This window comes from Marmota flaviventris, chromosome 6 (genome assembly GCF_047511675.1).
Source record: "Marmota flaviventris isolate mMarFla1 chromosome 6, mMarFla1.hap1, whole genome shotgun sequence".
Lineage (NCBI taxonomy): Eukaryota > Metazoa > Chordata > Mammalia > Rodentia > Sciuridae > Marmota > Marmota flaviventris.
In genome coordinates, this window is record NC_092503.1 from 10,652,968 (window position 1) to 10,671,347 (window position 18,380).

General features: G+C 40.7%; 1 long non-coding RNA gene across 1 annotated transcript; it reads left to right on the forward strand.

Moving 5' to 3' along the window:
* The first annotated feature begins 748 nt into the window (after window positions 1-748).
* LOC114095941 (uncharacterized) lies at window positions 749-17,354 on the forward strand. Its single transcript, XR_003583330.2, has 4 exons — window positions 749-860; window positions 4,404-4,678; window positions 16,494-17,170; window positions 17,294-17,354. It is a non-coding gene; the product is annotated as an uncharacterized lncRNA (long non-coding RNA).
* Window positions 17,355-18,380: the final 1,026 nt, after the last annotated feature.

The window sequence follows — 18,380 nt, forward strand, 5'->3', positions numbered from 1 at the left end:
CTGGGTGGGGAAGATTGCAAAGCCAGAAAGAGAAGTCAAAGAGAGGGAAGAGAGGGGGTGGGGTGTGACAGAGGCTCCCACCATACAAAGGAAATTTCTGCTGCCTTAGTGCCCTCCCCTGGGTGGCCTCTCCTGGGTGCCCTTTCCCAGGTTCCTTCTCTCTGGGTGGCCATATCCTCCTGCTAAATTCAGGAGTCTCACTGATTAAGAAGTTCAAGAGCAAACATAGGAATTAACTGGTTTTTTTTTTTTTAAGTCAATTTTTTATAACAAAGTTATACATGCATATAATTTTAAAAATTATACATTTTTAAAATTTTATTTGTTCTTCTTAGTTATACATGATAGTAGAATCATTTTGATATAATCACACAAGCATGGAGTGTATCTTATTCAAATTAGGATCCCAGTCTTGTGGATGTACATGGTGGTAGGATTCGCTGTGGTGTATTCGCATATGTACATAGGAAACTTATGTCAGAGTCATTCCACTGTTCTTCCCTTTCCCTCTCTCTCTCCCTTCCCTTCATTCCTGTTTGTCTAATCCACTGAACTTTCATTCTCCACCCCCCCACCCCTTATTGTGAGTCAGCATCCACATATCAGAGAGAACATTTTTTTTTTTTTGAGTTTGGCTTATTTCACTTAGTACAATAGTCTCCAGAGCCATCTAAATTACTGGCAAATGCCCTAAAGTCATTCTTCTTTATGGCTGAGTAATACTCCATTATAAATACTTCATTTCTTTATTTCTCCAGGCTGTTGGGAGTCCCTTGCTTAATCCTCCCACTGACCACCCACTCCTTGCCTCCTGTCCCCTGGAAGCAATCACTTCAAATTCTTCTGGTTCTTACCTTCAGGTATTTACCTCTACATTTCCAAGAATTATGCTTATATTGTGAATTTTTAATTTACTTTTAGATATTATCTCTGACTGCTCTATTAAGGTAGTTGAGGAGTTTTCTTGTTTGCATCTCCTCTCTTTGTAGCCTATTCTACCAATAGAGTTATGTTACATTTTTGGTTATCTTTTTCATAAATTTTACATTATTCTGAGTATATAAATATTTTGCATTTGCAAGCCATGTAGCATAGCAGTATTAGATTTTCTTTCTTGTACAACTTTCTGTTTTTCCTGGAGTTAATAACTGTACATTTTTTTCATTTTCTTATTTTAATGAATTTCTTTAAATTTTTTTTCAAGATATCAAAACGTGTCAAATAATATCTGTTAATAACCAAACAATCCAATAATCTATTAGTATTTCTGCTCCCTATTTTTCTCTGCTTTCTCCAGAGACTTCCTTCTTCCTTTCTCCTCTACTCTGATCTTTTTGTTAGGTATTTATTTTGAACAAGGTTTATTCTAGAACCTTCCAATACTTTTCCTCTGTACTGGCTCTTTGTTCGAGATTCCATGTCTTATTATAACACCTTAAACACAAACATATGGGGAGTAAAATTTCTGATTCCTTGGGTATTAGTTTTTTGTTCCTATAAATGATATATCTGAAGCTAGATTCTTTGTTAAGCAAAAAGATTTGGTTACATCAGTTTGGGAGGTTGAACATTCAAACAGCATGGGACTGGGATGCTGTTATTTAATGGTGTTGTTATTTAATGGTGGATAACAACAATAGACAGAGGACATGTAAGATGGAGAGACACTATTGTGGGGGAACACACTCAATCCATATCCAAGGTGAGGCAGAACATCATGGTGGAAGGGCGAGGTGGAGGACAGTTACTCCACTGGGAGAATCCACATGGGCACCCCAGATCCCCACCAGCCCAGATAAGAAGTCAGAGAGTGATTCAGGGGAGACAGCAGTAATGACAGTTATGGTTTGGATTCAAGGTGTCCCCCAGGAACTCCTTTTAATGTAGCAACATTCAAAGGTGAAATGATCAGATCATGAAAGCTGTCACCTGATCAGTGGATTAATCCATTTGATGGATTAATAATTTGAAAGGATTACTGTGCAGAGTGGTAACTGCAGGCAGGTGGCATCTGGGTAGAGGAGGCAGGTCCTGGGGTGGTGGAGGTCAGGGGGTGCCATGGGAATCCTCCTGGCTACCATGATCTGGGCAGCTGTCCTCTACCTTGCCCTTTCACTGTGAGGTTCTGCCTCACCTTGGGCTCAGAGCAATGGAGCCAGCTGACCATGGACTGAACCTCTGAAACCATGAACCCAAATAAAGTTTTCCTTCCCTGGGCCATTATTGTCAGGTATTTTAATCACAGTGACAAAAAGCCAACAGACACAATGACTTCTTGCATGGCCTCAACTTTTACCAAGCTTGGGGACCAAGCTTCCAACACATGAAGCTCTTGGGGGGGACACACTCAACCCATATCCGAACCACAGTATCTTGCATTCCTGAAATTATTATTGTGTTGCCTTCACAGTGCACAATCATAATTTGACGTGGCAGAGACAATGGAAAGTAGTCAATTGGACACCAACAGAAACTCTTCAAAAGTGAAGCATAGACCCAAACATAAAACCTAAAACGATAAAACTTCTAGAAGAAAACACAGGGAGAAATCTTTGTGATCTTGGGTTGGATACATCACTAAAAGCCTGATCCATCAAAATCTGATTCATAAATTGAATTTTCTCAAAATTAAAAGATTCCTTTCATAAGAGAAGCCACAGAAGAGCAGAAAATATTTGCAAACCACATATCTGATACAGAACCCATAAGCAGACTACATAAAGAACTTAAAACTTACTAGGAAGAGAACCCACTCACTTTAAAGGGGAAAAAAAAGACTAAAGACGTGAACCTATAGTTTTATTGAAGAAGATATATATATGGGTGGCAAAAAAATGTAAAAATTCTCAACATCATTAGTTATTAGAGACAGGCAAATAGAAGCCACAGTGAGATACTACTTCACAGGTGTGCAGATGAAAAATAGAATGACCAAATTAAGTATTAGCCAGGACACGGAGCAACTGGAACTCCCACAGCTGGGGGGAGTGTCAATGCTGAAATCATGTTGGAAAGCCGTTAGGCAGTTTAAGTCAAAGTTAAACCTGTACCTGTCATAGGATCCAACCTTTCCATGACAAGATGTATTTACCTGAGAGAAGAGAAAGCACATATCCATGTTCTTAGCAGCCGTTTTATAATTAAAATCATTGAAATAACCCAAATGTCTATCAAAAAGTAAAAAGAAAAAGCAAACTAGGTACATCCATATAATATAATACCACTCAGTAAAATATTGCTACACAAAGTAATTCAGATGAATCTCGAAATAAATCCAGACAACAATGAGTTCATAATGCCTGAGTTCATTTATACAAAAGTCTAGATAGTGCAAACAAATCCACAGGACAGAGAGAAAGCTGGAGGTTGCTTGGGGAGGGAAGGGGGGCCAAAGGGGAGGGATCATGAAGGGTGCTGTCTCTTGATGTGATAGTCTCTTAGATGTAGCCATATGTCAAAGCTTATTATATTGTAACTTTAGGTGCAGTTTTTATGTCAATTAAGCCTTCACATTTTTTATTTAAAAAAGACATCGTCCCAATATATCTAAAATTATGCATATTTTGAGAATTATTAGAATGATTTCTGATCACTGGAATAGATTAATCTATCAATATCTATTCAGGTAAGCATTGTCCTGTGTTCTAGGTGAGCAAAACACAGACCCCAACTTCACTGGCTTTTGGTCTAATGAAAGTCAAAAACAGTTGTACAAAGAAAAGAATAATAATATAGAACACCTACTGAATCTGTTCTATGTGCCAGGTGTTTTGAAAATGCAGCCCCTTTTTCAGGGTAAAGATAGAATATTTATTTTTTTCCTGCTTAGTACAGTTTTACATAAAGAGCTTCTTGTAAATACTTGAGAGACTTTTCACCCAAAGGAGGTATTTTTTAAGGCTTTTTATTAGTGCACCACAGTTACACATAACATTGGGGTTCCTTTTGACATCCTCATGCCTGCGTGGCATATAATTTACTGCACTGCAGTCCCCAGTCCTTCCTCTCTCCCTCTGCCCCTCTCGCCCCTCTCTCCCCTTCCTCTGCCCACAGATCTCCCTTCTCTCTTCATAGGCTCCCCCCTCCTCTCCGCCTTTTTTGCTGTTATTTTACTGATGAGTAAACTGGGGCACAGACAAGTAAATTCCTCACCCAGCGTCCCTCTGTAGGGGGCAGTGCCCCCAGGAACAATGACATTGTTCAATGTTGTGATGCAGTTACAGGAGGGCTCTACCTGGGTGGGCTGGGAGCAGCTGGGAAAGGTGCTTTGGGAAGCCTCCCTGGAGCTGAGATTAGGTGCAAGAGGGCAAAGCCCAGGCAGTGGGCACGTGAGTGGCTTTGACCCTCTGTCCTTATCCAGGCTCACCCTCCATTTCTGTGTTCTTTCATCTCTTTCTTTCCAGTGGACAGAGATGGGGAACCATGCATGCCTGTTACTCTTGACAACCACAGAGCAGAAGGAGGCTCTGGGTCTGCAAAGCAAGCCTGCCTCCCTTTCTGGTGGCACCTGGAAGGCTCCCCTGGAGCTGGCACAGAGCTGAGGCCACTGCCAACGACAGGATTCCATTGTCAAGCTCGAGGGCTTTCCTACTTTTTAAGAGACTCCTATTAAGTCTGGGGAGTCCTGCAGCTGCTGAGAGCCATGACAAAATCCATTTTTTTTCTTTGAGGAGACCACGTAAGTGATTATGATATTGTCATACCGTCCTTCAAAGAACCAGTCTGCGATTGCGCCTTTCCACATCAAGAGGGGAGATTAAACCCATATTTGCAATTGCAAAAGGCCACACTGCTCCCTCTTCAACTCCCCAAATCTCCAACCAAAACATATTGCGGAATTAAAATTTAGACTAATTGGCAATTAGCAATGGTCATAAAGAGTGCAGGGTACTATTGTAAAGCCTGTGTAACCCTCTGATATTATTATAATTGTTTTAAAGGAAAAACTGGATTAGAGATGAGCCATGACGACATGAAGGACACTCAGCGTTCTGCAGCTCAGGGGCCTCACTAATCTTTAGGTCCCTGAAAGGTATATTGTTAATACTACATGACAGATAAATTATATCTTGAACCCCAAGAAATGCCTAGAGGGAAATCAAACACCGCTGTCAGCAGACAGACCTTTTATGATTTTCCCAGGATGCTGCTGTTTGCAGAAACACATCTCTCAGCCTCCCTGAACCACATACGTCACCCAGCCAGAAACGGTGGCTGACAAATTCTTCATTTACATGTGACTGAGATAAAAGCAAACAGGCCACATTCAGTTAAAGGCAGAAAAGTGACATATGTGGCCACTGCTTCTTTGCCCCAAATGGGAAGTCCCTTAGCCATTTATTTATTTATTTATTTATTTATTTATTTATTATTCCTTGCTGTTCTGCCAGGGGACTGAAGACATATGTCACTTTTCCACCTTAACGGGGCATTTTCTAGTTTGTTTGGATTTATGTCACAAGCGTAATGAGATTTAAATGGAATTTTTGTATGTGAATAATATGGAGCATTAATGCAAAAACTTTCCTTTGCGGTGTTGCTGGCGTGATTTGCATAAGGGTTTTTAAATATGAAAGAAGAATATTGGAGTTCTTATAAATCACAAGTCAGGAGCTAGGCTGGAGCCACCACGGAAGGAGCAGATCAGATTATCTAAGTAACTACAGTTTCTGAAAAAAAGGTCACATTTTCAGATTTATGAGTGTTGCCTGCATAGGAGCAGCAAAGGGGTGCTGGCTGAGCCTGAGCCAGGGAGCTGATTGGAACTCGGCACCCTCATGGAACATTCCAGCTCTCCGCCTCACCAGACTGCCTCACGCACATATTGGACCACCCTGGACCTGTTCCCCGCTGTGCTGTTTAGGCAGGTTTTTAGGGAAAATACCCAAGGAAGAATCAGTGTGGGCCATTTGCTTGCTTGTGGCCGAGACACAGCTTTCTCTGACTTTTCAAATAACTCAGCGCATCTAATTCTGAGACCCTGTTGTACACACAGGAGTAGGGGGAACACTTCACGTTCCTGTTCCTCTTCTGGCTCAGGGACATTCTAAGGACCCTGTCACTTGCTGGAACACCCTGGGGCGTGGAGGTGGCCTTACCTGCTTTGAGTCACTTCAGGTTGCCGCTACCTGATATTTAACCCAGGAACAAAAGGAGGAAGCCGGACCTGTCCTTGGGGGGCTGGTAACTGTCTCCCCAAATCTCTCTCCTTGCCCTTATCCCATGTCTGGGCCCTGTCACCCTGCTCAGGGAAGCCAGCACAGCATGCTGCAGTTGACCTGATGATTGGGCAAGGCACAGCCCAGAAAATCTTTGGGAGTGTCCCCTAGCGGCTCAGTCTCCTGCACCTAATCACGCCAATGCAGTTGGGGTATAGGGTGGCCTGGGGCCACTTGCTAGATGTCTGTGCCCTCCCAAAGCTCACAGGGAAATGAGATTGTGATTTCATTCTTGGAGGAAAACAGAGTCCCTGATAGGAAGCAGCATGACATCGCTGTCTCCCTGGGAAACAGGAGTTAATAGGGAGACACATGACCTACCAGTCAGTTTCCGAGGGGCTGTGTCAGGCAGCTCTGTGGGAAGAAGGATTGCGTGCCCAAGGCTACCCGCAGACCAGGACCTGAGTTTCAGGGTGTTTAGAGGGAGACAGATCTGAAGTAGGGTCCCTGACAGAGTTGTCAAGACCAAGTTGTCAGTTATCCTAAGACTTCCCCTAATTAAAAATTTGATATTTTGTCCATCATAAATTTCTTTGCCTCCATTTTGACTTTTGGAAAACCATATAAATTTTGTACCAGAAGTGAGCATCTTATTCAACCCCGAGCCTGGCCCTGAATTTGACCTGTCCCATTTGATTTCTGGATAAAGAAACTGAGGCACAGGGTACAACAGAACTTGCCCAAGGTGACACAGATTAGTGGGAATGTGAATTAAAGTTCATTTTCAGCCTGGGGTGTTATTATGTTTATTTGTTTTTTCTTCCAACCTCATCATAAAGCATCTTCACCTGCCACATTTTTTTTTTTTTTTTTTAATGGGAGAAAGCATTCCTAGGAGACTAGGGAAAGTTTCCCTCTCATCAGCTTTAAGGCCTGTACTGAGGGTGAGGAGGGAACTAGGTGCAAGGACAGATGTGCCGGGAGGAGAGAGCTGGAGCCGGCTTTCTCCATAGCTACAGGTTATCTCCTCCACGTCAGGTCAAGCGGAATCTCTAAATGGTGGCTTCTTCAGATTTATAGCTGTTTTAATTTAACTCCAAGTGCTCAGAGGAACGCTTTTATTTAACTTCAATAGAGTATAGCTTTATTAAAGTCAAATAAGAAATAGAAAAAAAGATGAACCCAGAGAAAATATGCCAATGGAAATGCTTATTTGAGAAATGTCCAGATATTACATGTCTTTCATTTTAATTTATTTCTTAAGCATTGAATGAAATTTTAGGCCCACCTGAGAAGCAAAATAAGATTAGTCTACTGAACAATAGGTAACCAGGTTAAAAAAAAAAAAGACAGCAAAATTTGCAGAGATAAAAGTTTAATTATGTCCTAGTTGCTTGCTGAGATCTGGAAATCAATGTAGTTATTTCAATATAATTCTTGGTGGGCTATCAAATGACATGAGGGATCTTTGTACCCTTTCTGTTAAAATATAGCCACCATAAAATAATTAACAATAATGGAGTTGACATTAGATTAATGTAGCTAACCTCAGGTTGGTAGTGGAATTGCTTTTTGAATGAAACAGAAAAAAAAAAAAAATTAAGAGCAGACCTCTGTGTGAAGGAAATAGTGGGAACGTGGCTGGAACTCTGAAGAGTTACATCCTTTGTCTTGGCATGGAATAAAATTCTGCAGAACCTGCTTAAGACTTCCCTTCAGGAAATCCCTGATTGAGTGATCACCTTTACATATTTATATTTATTTTATATATTTTATAATTATATATATTTGGAACATTGCCAAAATCACTTGGCATGATTTTCTCTTTTCTTAAAGAGGAAGTTGGAATGGCGGGGGTCATGGGAGATTGAGATACACATGAATTCCTTTTGGGCCACTCAGCAGCTCTGTTGGCTGAGCCTTAGAATTTTCTTGTATAGAATTGTGAAAACAGTAACACCAATTTAGCTATCGTACAATGTTTTTGTACAGAATAAACTCCTGAAGTTTTTTTTTCTCTCTCTCTGTATACATGTGTGCGTGAATTTCCCATCTATATTCTCCATATATATCCATATGTATGTTTACATATATTATTAAAGATGAATATTTTAGTAGATTTTTCAAAGTTAAAAAAAATCAGTGGAACTATTTGTTAGTTAACCCACAAATTCTGGTACCTATTGTGTAGCTGGGTTCATGAAACTGAGAGAAAATTTTATTGAAAGGGAGTGAAAAACAGCTTTTGTACCTTTCTGTCTGTGCTTGGGATAGTTCATCACAGGAGTGACACTCTGGGCATTCAGCTGGTCAGCAGGTCTCAGTATTCAATTTTCTTATTTTATTCCCATGAAAATACCAGTTATTTCCACCAATATTCTCCTGCTATCTGACTTGTAATTTCACACTTTGTTTTCTGAACTTCGTGAAATCAGATGTCATTGTAGCCATCCTGGAACCAGTTGCTTTAGTTTTAATGCCTGAAAAGGTTCTTAGGGATCTAAAAGTGTTGTGGATATCAGATTGGAAATTTCTTGCTCTGATTCCATTGCTTGGAGATCATTTGGACTTTTGGTTTCAGCAAATGTCTGGATTTAACTTTTTATGTGTCATTATTAACTTGATTAAGTCACTTAAACGTGTATCATTTGATAAATAAGAGGGAACCTTCCATATTTAAAAAGAAAACAATAATAAAATCTGAGGCTAGGAATATGGAACCAACAGATATCTAAGATACTTTTAAACCATTGGTCCCTGATTGATTCATAGATGTTACAAACATTTATTGAGAACCCACTATGATTTCAAGCACTTTGTTAGGTGATGGGCTGCATTTATAGTAAAAATCAAAGACACAGTCTCTGTCCTTATACAGCATTCAGTATAGGAGAGATATTTTAACCAAAGAATCACATAAATGAACCTAAAATACTAACTATTCTTAGTAATGCAAGGGGCAGGTCCATGGTGATTTAAGAATATATTATAAGGAATTGATCTATAAACATGGATGCTGAGAAAGTCTCCTTGAAGACATAAGAACTGAGATCTGAGAAAAGATTTGTAATTACAAAATGAAAGGAGGGCAAAGAAAGTGGGAAGGTGGAGAGGGATTCCTGGTCCAGCAAGTACCAAGGCCCTGCACAGAGGGAGCCTGTGGTAGTAGAGGACCTGAGAGAAGCCTCCTGTTGGCTGGAGGCCACTCCAAGATGACCATGTGGGGTAGACAGAAGCCAGACCATGTGGGTTTGGGTAGCCATATTGAGAATTTTTGACTTGATTTAAGAGCAAGGAGAATCGCTGGAAGCCAGCCTATAAATGGAAAGGTGTAATATGAAATCCTGACCAAACAGCTTTCAGGATTTAACCTCCCACCGAGCAGTTCTAATATCTGAAGGATGAATTGTGCTGACTGTTTTAGAAGGAAAAGCTGTCTCTCTAATAGCTACTTCAAAACCTTTCCCCTTTGACTGCTACAGAGCCTTTGTTGTTAAAAACAGAAGGAAAGCTAACAGTGGAGAAAACATAAAATAAAAAAATAAAAGGTGCTTTCTTAAGCTGTTTGCTAATCACAGTGGGGACTGTTATATCTGTCTGTTTAGTTATTATCCATATGAATTTTATGGTCTTTGGTTCTATCTACTAGAATAAAAAATTTAAATATTCAATTTACTTTTGTTGGGAACAGAATTCCCTTTTTTTTGTATGAATTTTTCACCTGATTGCTGTTTTATTTAGATATACATATTTTATTACTTGTTATTTATTCTGATCTTTAAAGATCTTAATTTTGAGAAAAACATTTCTATGGGAGTTTAATTCTCAGAGTTCTCACACAAAGAAATTCTTTCTCTCTTTGATGCATTATATTTCTCCCACTTGCCTCTCATAAGCAAGCTATCCCTAAGAGCGGCTCTTGGAGCTACATGGTGGCTGTTTAGGTGGCTACATGGTGGCTGTAGGTCAAGGGCCCAGACATTCTGATTCATTAGATTGAGGATGAGGCTGAGGAACTGATTTTTATTTAACATCTCAGGTGACTGTCTTTTAGGCTATCTTTGGACTGTCTTTGAGAGACATTGCTTTTATCCAAAGGAACATTTTCTAAATAAGGGAAAACGATATGTATAGCAAACCAATGGCTTATTTTTTAAAGGTTCTTGAGCAGAAGCATCACTGGAACCGTGCATTTCATACAAATTTCTGTTCCCCCTGTTTTTCAGCATCCTACTGCATGGATAATATATTCAGGCTGAAATGTCATTCTTAATTTCAAACACTTTTATTGGAAGAGTTTTCTCTTTGTGTCTCTGCGTACCTTATTATAAGACAAAAAACATAAATCTCAGTATTTGCTTAATAACTTAAAAATATGAGAACATTAAGCCCTGAATCGAGTCTTCAGATTGCTCAGCCTATTACTAATTTTTTGTGCCATAATGATGTAGAGTCTCCATTGTTATCTTTTTATTTGAGAGATCTGTCACAGTGCTGTGACATCCCAGACTTGCATTTTGCCAAACTTTTTAAAAAATATTTTAAGTGGATGAACATCTCTATGACAAATTTAGATTGTATGTACGTAATATCCTGAACCATCATTCAGTATGAATTTAAGTCTCACTGACCACGATGCTGTGGCAATCAGTTTTGCGCAATGATAACTAGCATGACAAGAACAAAATAATCATTTCTTTCCAAGTGTGCTACTGGGCCTCGCTCTTGTAAGATACCTGAGAACCTCAGCTGATACAAAGTAAAGGTGTCATTTATAGCAGCGCAGGAACACCGTCTGTATTCTTGCTATTGTTACCTGCAGGCATTAATTGTTTCCAGGTGCATCTTGAAGCACTGATTAAAACAGCCCCACATGGGTTGTAATTGATTAACTGGAACCGCATCTTCAACCTCTGCATCCTGTGAGCAGTTGGGATCACTGGCCTGCTGCACCCACTCCCACATGGTGTGGCTTCAGGAGACTTTAAAAGGGGGACTTTCTGAAATGATTTCCTAAGAAAATGACCCAAAGAGCCAGGTACGACAGGATGTCATGACCAACTCAGTGTCTCAGATGTTTTCCAGAAGAAAGAGTTTACAGGGAAAACAGGGAAGAGTCCTCCCTCGGATGTGCTGCAGGTTAACTGTCCAATCGTCTACTAGCTAAAAGTCTTGATTCCATGTTTGCTAAACTTAAGCTTCTTGGAGATGGTGAGACTCGGAATATTTTTGTTGAATTCAAGTGACTGAATTATAAATTCTTCACAAATATTTCCAATTTATTTGGTAGGAAAGTATATTTATTTAAAGTATCATTATCACCTAGTGATAATGAGGAACACTAGGTGCTAAGAGATTGACCGCCAAATCTTAATAGCTTAACAAATTTGAGAGTTATTCCTTGCTCCTGTAACAGTTTGGTGCAGGTTGGATGGTTTTCTTGGGAAAGTCTTTTCTAAGAATTTAAATAATGAGGAACACTAGGTGCTAAGAGATTGACCGCCAAATCTTAATAGCTTAACAAATTTGAGAGTTATTCCTTGCTCCTGTAACAGTTTGGTGCAGGTTGGATGGTTTTCTTGGGAAAGTCTTTTCTAAGAATTTGCTTGAAAATCCAGGCCTCTTCTAATCTGTTTTGCTAAATCTTAAACACATGGCCTTTACGGATGCCAGAGCTGGTGTGGACAGCCTGTGAGGTATTTTCTGCCCAGATCTGGAAGGGACCCAGAGTCCACTGGCTGGAACCCAGGCATGGAGGCCCAGCTTAACCTCAAAGGAGGCTGGGAACTGTAGTCTCGCTGGTGCTCATTCAGAACTGGTAAGATGGATGGCGTTGAGCCAGTCTGCACGGAGCAACTGAGCATGGCCGTGTTCTTACTGGAAACAAATTCAGCTTGAAGTAAGAAGCCTGATCTACTTTGAATCAGGCCTTCTGCTTTGAAGAAGGCCTTTTGGGTTTGGTGGATTTGAGTTCTACTTCTTGTCCTCCCACTAATTCCTGTTATTGGATAAGTTTATAAAATGTAAGTAATATTGGTATTTAGTTCACAAGGTCGGCATGAGAATTAAATGAGTTATGCTTAGCAATTGCGTGTGTGTGCTGTATATATGTTAACCATGAGGGTCATTATTATTAAAATTTGCTTATTTACTCAATGATCTTAGAGGAAAGATTTCTATAGCAGTGATATTCAAACCCAACTACACAGCAAGGTCACTGGTGAGATGTTTTGGAAACTTCTCCATAGGGAAGGTTAACACTCTAGATGTGCTGAGTCTGAACCTCCTTCCATCTGGATGTGGACAAAGCCATGCATACTGAGCTGCTGAACAATCAGGGCTGAAAAACACTGGTTATCACCTGCACAAGATAGCCCAGGAGAGTCCAAAGTCTTGAAAAATAGGTATACTTGAGGAAGAGACTGTAATTGCCAATGGATCAGATGTCAGAGGATAGAAGGAGATCAGAGAATTTCCTAGTAGAAATTAGTTCTGATGTTCAGCACTATAAATCAATAAAATGTTAGGAAAATCAATGGTTAATGTGAGGTAGCCTCATGAGCTGACCTGATCACTCCTGGTGTTTGCTTCATAGAGTCCCATAGTACTTGTTTTTAGTGCTCTCTAGCCCTGTCTCTGGATCCAACCTATTACAATCTGAAGCCATCTGCCTAGGAGGGATATAGGTAGTTGGAGACAATTTACTTTTCTGAAGAGAGGAACAAAAATATCTTTCTCTATCGGATCACGGGCATGGTTCCATATGCTCTGGTTATGAGAAGTCATCTCTTTTCTTCTTGTGAAACACAAAACCGTTCATGTTGTCAAAGCTTCTCAAGCCCATTGATGGCATACTGTGGGCTCTTATTTTCTTTAACTCCTTCTCAATTCCCATCAAATAGAAAATGTTGGGAGCACTTCAACAGTGAAAGTAAAAGGAGGTATAAATCAGGATAAGCGCCCTTGTGCTGAAGTAACAAGCGATCTCTGATTCTCAGTTATTTATTATAGGGAAGAGTGATTTCTTATGCTTGTTTCATGTCCCTCAAGGTCAGCTGGGAGCTCTGCTCTCTGCTGTTCTCTCTCCAGGATCTAGGCTGGAAGATCAGACATTGAAGGGAAGAAGGCATGGTTTGGGGAAGAGAATACTGGTCATGTCTATTATGGGCAATTAAAGGCTCCAACATGGAGAAGATGGCATTATAACAAATTGATCTGAACCATTCATAGAACGACTTCCCCAGCTCCCTACATGGCATCAGAAGGTTAGGACTTTTGTGTGCCCAGGATGAGAGGAAAATTGGGTACAGATGAAAATGACGGGCTGTCACAGAGATATAAATGTCCAAATGATGCTTGAATTTCATACTGCTGGTAAGAACAAAACCATGATAATCATATGTAAATATGTCAAAGACAGCTCACTCACCCCAGCAATCTCTCAAACATTAACCCCGACAAGGAATTTTTCCCCCTAAACTTTACGAAATTGTGTAAACAAAGAAATTACTAATGATGACTTCTTCTTTGGATAATAGCTTAACTATTTCAATTTTTTTTTCTATCTAAAAATTTCCCCAGAAATAGTTACGTATTTATGGAGTTGTCTGGGTACATCTTCCTTATTGTTGAGAACACATTGGGGGTACTTTTTGTTTTAAGGTATCTGATAGTCTTTCTGCTCCATGCAGGTGGGAACTGTTTTTAATTCTGTGTCTTCCTACCTCCCTGGCTGTGCCTAGCATAGGATAATCAGTCTCCCCATTTTGACTGGAAAAAACATGATGAGTGTGTGTGAAAAATGAGTTGGCACTAGTTTTACAACCCCTCAGAATGTTTCCCAAGTGTTTCTGGGGAAATTGGGAAAATCTCAAAATTAATTTCCAAAGATTTTCATTTAAGCAATAATATGACCATTCTCCTACTAATGCAACATCAGGCAGTAAGCTATGCATGTTATGGAGTTGTTGAGGCAAGCATATTCTCAGGGTTCTCTTGAACTCTGGAATAAAGATTGTATTATGCTTTTGGTAAAAGCATCATCCGACTCCTGTGTGAGTGAGTGGGCACATCTTGCAGCAGGTATGGTATCAGGTCCTGATTACATAATACTTACCAGGTTGTCACTTTCCTTACTAGGAAATATTTTGGGGATTGTGTGTTGAAGACAATCTATTGATTATTTAGATAGTCCTACCTAAAAGAAATGTATTTGTCAAGGATATGGAAGGAGAATTTTTCTGAAGGGCTTCAGTCTGAAAATCATGTTTGAAAATAAGGATACTTGAATGTGGGTTTTGGCGCAGTTAGCATCCAGGTTGTGACTTGAATTAAACAAATGAAATAAACTTCGTTCAGGAGGCCTCTTTTTCAGTTCAGCTCCTCTTGCCTTTCAATGTCTTTTAAGATGATTATTATTTGTAGTATGTGCCGTTTGCATTTTATAATATCCTGTCTCTATCTTCACAGTGCTCAGCTCCCCTAGCACCTGTGCAACCTAGGAACTCCTTTTCCCCCTGGCATTGGATTTCTCATGGCCATTGTTCAAATATTAGGGACAATTTCTCAGTGTCACTGAATGTGGGCAGTTTAGCTTTCCCTGTCTGCTGTGGTGCAGTCAGGCCTGAATGGGAGTCCTATTAGACCTCGTATCTATTGACAAAGAGAGAACAGATTGCACAGAAGCCAATTCTTTCTCACCTTGACCACAGGCTTTCTTGAGTCTAGAAATAACTGATTCTTTAAAGAAAAGAATGTTTGCATTAGCCAAATTACTCTCGAGATATATAACAAATACTACATTTGCAATCATCATAAACCAGATTTTTAAAACTACTGCAAAAATACCGTAGAAGTTATGTTTCATTTTCTATTTTATGCTGGGAATGATAATACTTTGTGCATTGTATAGTTGGGAGACTCAACATTCTCAGCCCCCCTTTTTAATTACGGGCTCCTAGAAGCCGGTGGAAAATCACAGGCTTTGATGTATAAAATAACTGAGCAAAAGGGTGTAGAACCTTATAAAATACCTGAGTTTAATCTGGACCAGCCAGGAGCAAGACTTGAAATCCTCTTATTGAGAAAAATGAACGAAAGCACACTTGCCTTTTGAGGCACAAAATAAAAGAAACCTATAAAATTTGTGTGGCACAGTGTCCCAGAAATCAATTATGTAATTTTGTACAATCATATCAGGTGGAGTATCAACCCATTACTGAAACTCAGAGCTTTCAAACCTAATGGAGACTATTTGACATTCCTAGGCGAGCTGCCAAAGGCCCATTTCCAATTGCCAACATGACAATTATTGACACAGACATGTACAGGCAGGGAAGGGTTTTCAAGGAAATAATGTCAATAATTTTTCTACTATGTTTTAAGCTAAAAATCAGTAGAAGGCGAGTGACCAGAATCCTTATGGAATCCATATCTAAAAATCCTTCAGGTTTTGGAAAAGAAAAATCTTAACCCTGCAGAATAGTGACGGGCATAAGAAGGGTAGGTGCCCGTGAAATCCAGTGAGGTTGGAAATGCAGAGCTGGGCTGTGCCTGCGGGAGGTGTTCAGAATTCTACTAATCTGCCATCTGTAGAGGCACAGGCCAACCCCTCACGTTCCTCTGCTCCATCCACTCTGCATATCACCACAGGCCCCTCTCGACAACTCTCATTCCATTAAATGGCTCTGCTTACACAGGGCCCTCCGTGGCTGCCTCCTGTCCGTGCCTCACTGCTACCCCAGGATTTGGGTCTGTTGTTTCTTCATCCAGTCTCACCTGTCACTGCTCCCAGTGAATCCCTCTCATATCTGAGGTGCTTAATCCTCCTTCTGAGCCTATTCTCATGCTGTCCCTTCATTCTGAAATGTCCTTTCTGATCGATTTGCCAACCTAATTTTGCTTATTCTTGGAGGTCTCGAGTTGCCTCCTGTGATCCACACTAGTGGTTGTTTAATGAGAGTCCATCAAGGCCGGGGACTATACTAAGAGTGATCTGTGTGTTGAATTTATGTTTTGGGTACCTCTATCTTTCTTTGACAGGTAACAAATAAAGTGATGCAGGTAATAAACAGAAAGTTGTTTCCTGCCCACAGATTTTTTTTTTTTTTAAAGTATGCTTCTTCTTGTGCAGTTAAATGACTTCTTTTCTTTAGAGAAATACATGATAGACATTCACGGTAGGTATTACTGTTCCCACTTTAAAGATGAAGCAACTGATGTTCACAGGCCTTGAGTTTGTTGTGTAAATTCATTTAGATAATCAAATAGAGAGTACAAATCAGACCTTTCTGACCCCAGAATTCATGTGAAATGGTGACTTTTCTCTATTTCCAGAATCTACGGATCTCTTCAGCCTCCTGCGTCTCTTGCTTTCCAGGTGTTTCTCTATGGTGTGCCTCCCCAGAAGCCTCCTCAGGCAGAGGAGCTGTACTCTCCTTCTTCCAAGGCCCCAGTTATCCATCATGAGATGGGAACCTGCTTTGGACACCTGCTCTTGCTCCAGAGGCTGGCCCTGGCTATCTGGGGTGGGCCTGAACTCAAGAAGTGTTCGTTTTCTTCAGTCCAGAAGAAGGCTCCCAAGAGCTTTTTTTGTTGTTCTGGTGATGGGGGAGGTAGCTGGGTGAAGAGAGAGCCAGGGGTTAAGAAGATTCCTGCCCCCATTCCAGAGAAGCAGGAGAATTAGCCTAGGGTGAAAGTGATGGGGGAATAAGTACCGGGGATCACCTGTACCTCAGGCTCTGCTAGGTCTTCTATGATGCTTTGTGACACACGGGCCCATTGGAGTCAGGACCAGTGGTGTGCAGGGCAGTGGGTGTTTGTCAAAGTACCTCCTCAAGATGATCACTCAATAAAGCGACGCTTCTTCATCTCATGTTTTGTGCAAGGAGAAGTCAGATGAAGTTGGATGTGCCTTTGATGTGAAACTGTAGAGGGACATGCTGTGGAGGTCACCCAGACAGGGCCCTGAAAGACCTTGTTCTCTTGGTGATTTCCTTTGTTTAGAGATCCAGGTGATTAATTCATTTCCTCATGATAGGCTTTTGTGTATTTGGTGAGATACTATGTTTCCCTATTAAATGGATAAGGTAAAGAACTCTATAACTCATCTATTTTGTTTTTATTTTGGCCTTTAGGAAATCCAGAGCTCAACGGAATGCTTCATTTCAGAACTTGCACTTGGCCTAGCTTTTTGGTACATCAACCTTTGTTTCATAGATTCATGAATAAATGAACACAGGAAATAAACAGGAAGTTCTTTTCTACTCATAGCGGGCTTCTTGTTATGCAATTAAGTGACTTTTCCCCCCTTAAGGAAAACCAGTTTGAGTTTTGCTGGCTCTTATGATGTGTTCATTTACCCTTGACTTCCAGGAGAGAGAACATGCCAAGGACATTCCTGAATTTTTTTTCCTAGATTATACTTTTACTCCTATTGCATAAATTATAAGGTTAAATGCAAGTTTACATTAGATTATGTGATCTCTATGTCGTGGGGAGTCCAGTCTGGGCCTAGCATGGACTTCAGTTCTCTCAAACCCTATGCCTCGCTGTGGTGCCACCAGCAGATGGCTTCCTGCAGGAGAGGTGGGAATATCTGGGGCTGAGGGGACAGTGGAGTGTGTCTGCCTCTGTAATTGATACTTACCATAGTCCAGTGGGTTTATCTTCCAGGCTGGAGTTAAAAGGGCTGTTTTTATGAGAGACTTTATTATACACAAGGATGCCGATAGTGCTGGTGCCTGACAGAGGGGTGGCACCTGGAGGTTGCAGGAGAGGCACTTCCTAAGGGTGGATCACTGTGTAGCCTTGGCTCCTCGGAGACCAGCAACCGATTCAGACAGTGCACGCACAGGCAGACAGGAGAGAGGAGCCTCCCTGGCTAGCAATACCGGCAGAGGGTTTGGGTGGAGAAATATTGTCAAGTGGCATCTGGGGTACTGCAGGGGGTAGTAGGACAGCCAGCGAGACTCTGGAAGAACAAGCAAAGCCTTTGGGGGGGGGCAGAGGTTCCTTACTAGACATTTAGGATGTTATGTCTTAAACATCTGTTTATTTCCTGATTTATCTATTTATTCTCATTATCAACCTTATTGACACTCACTGGGTTTTAAGGCCTGGGGAAACCAAGAGGACACCCACATCATCCCAAATCAGGGGTGGGCTAGTGTCTGGCTTCTCACCTGGCCTCTCCCATGTTCCTAAGTGCCCTGTTGAGCTTAT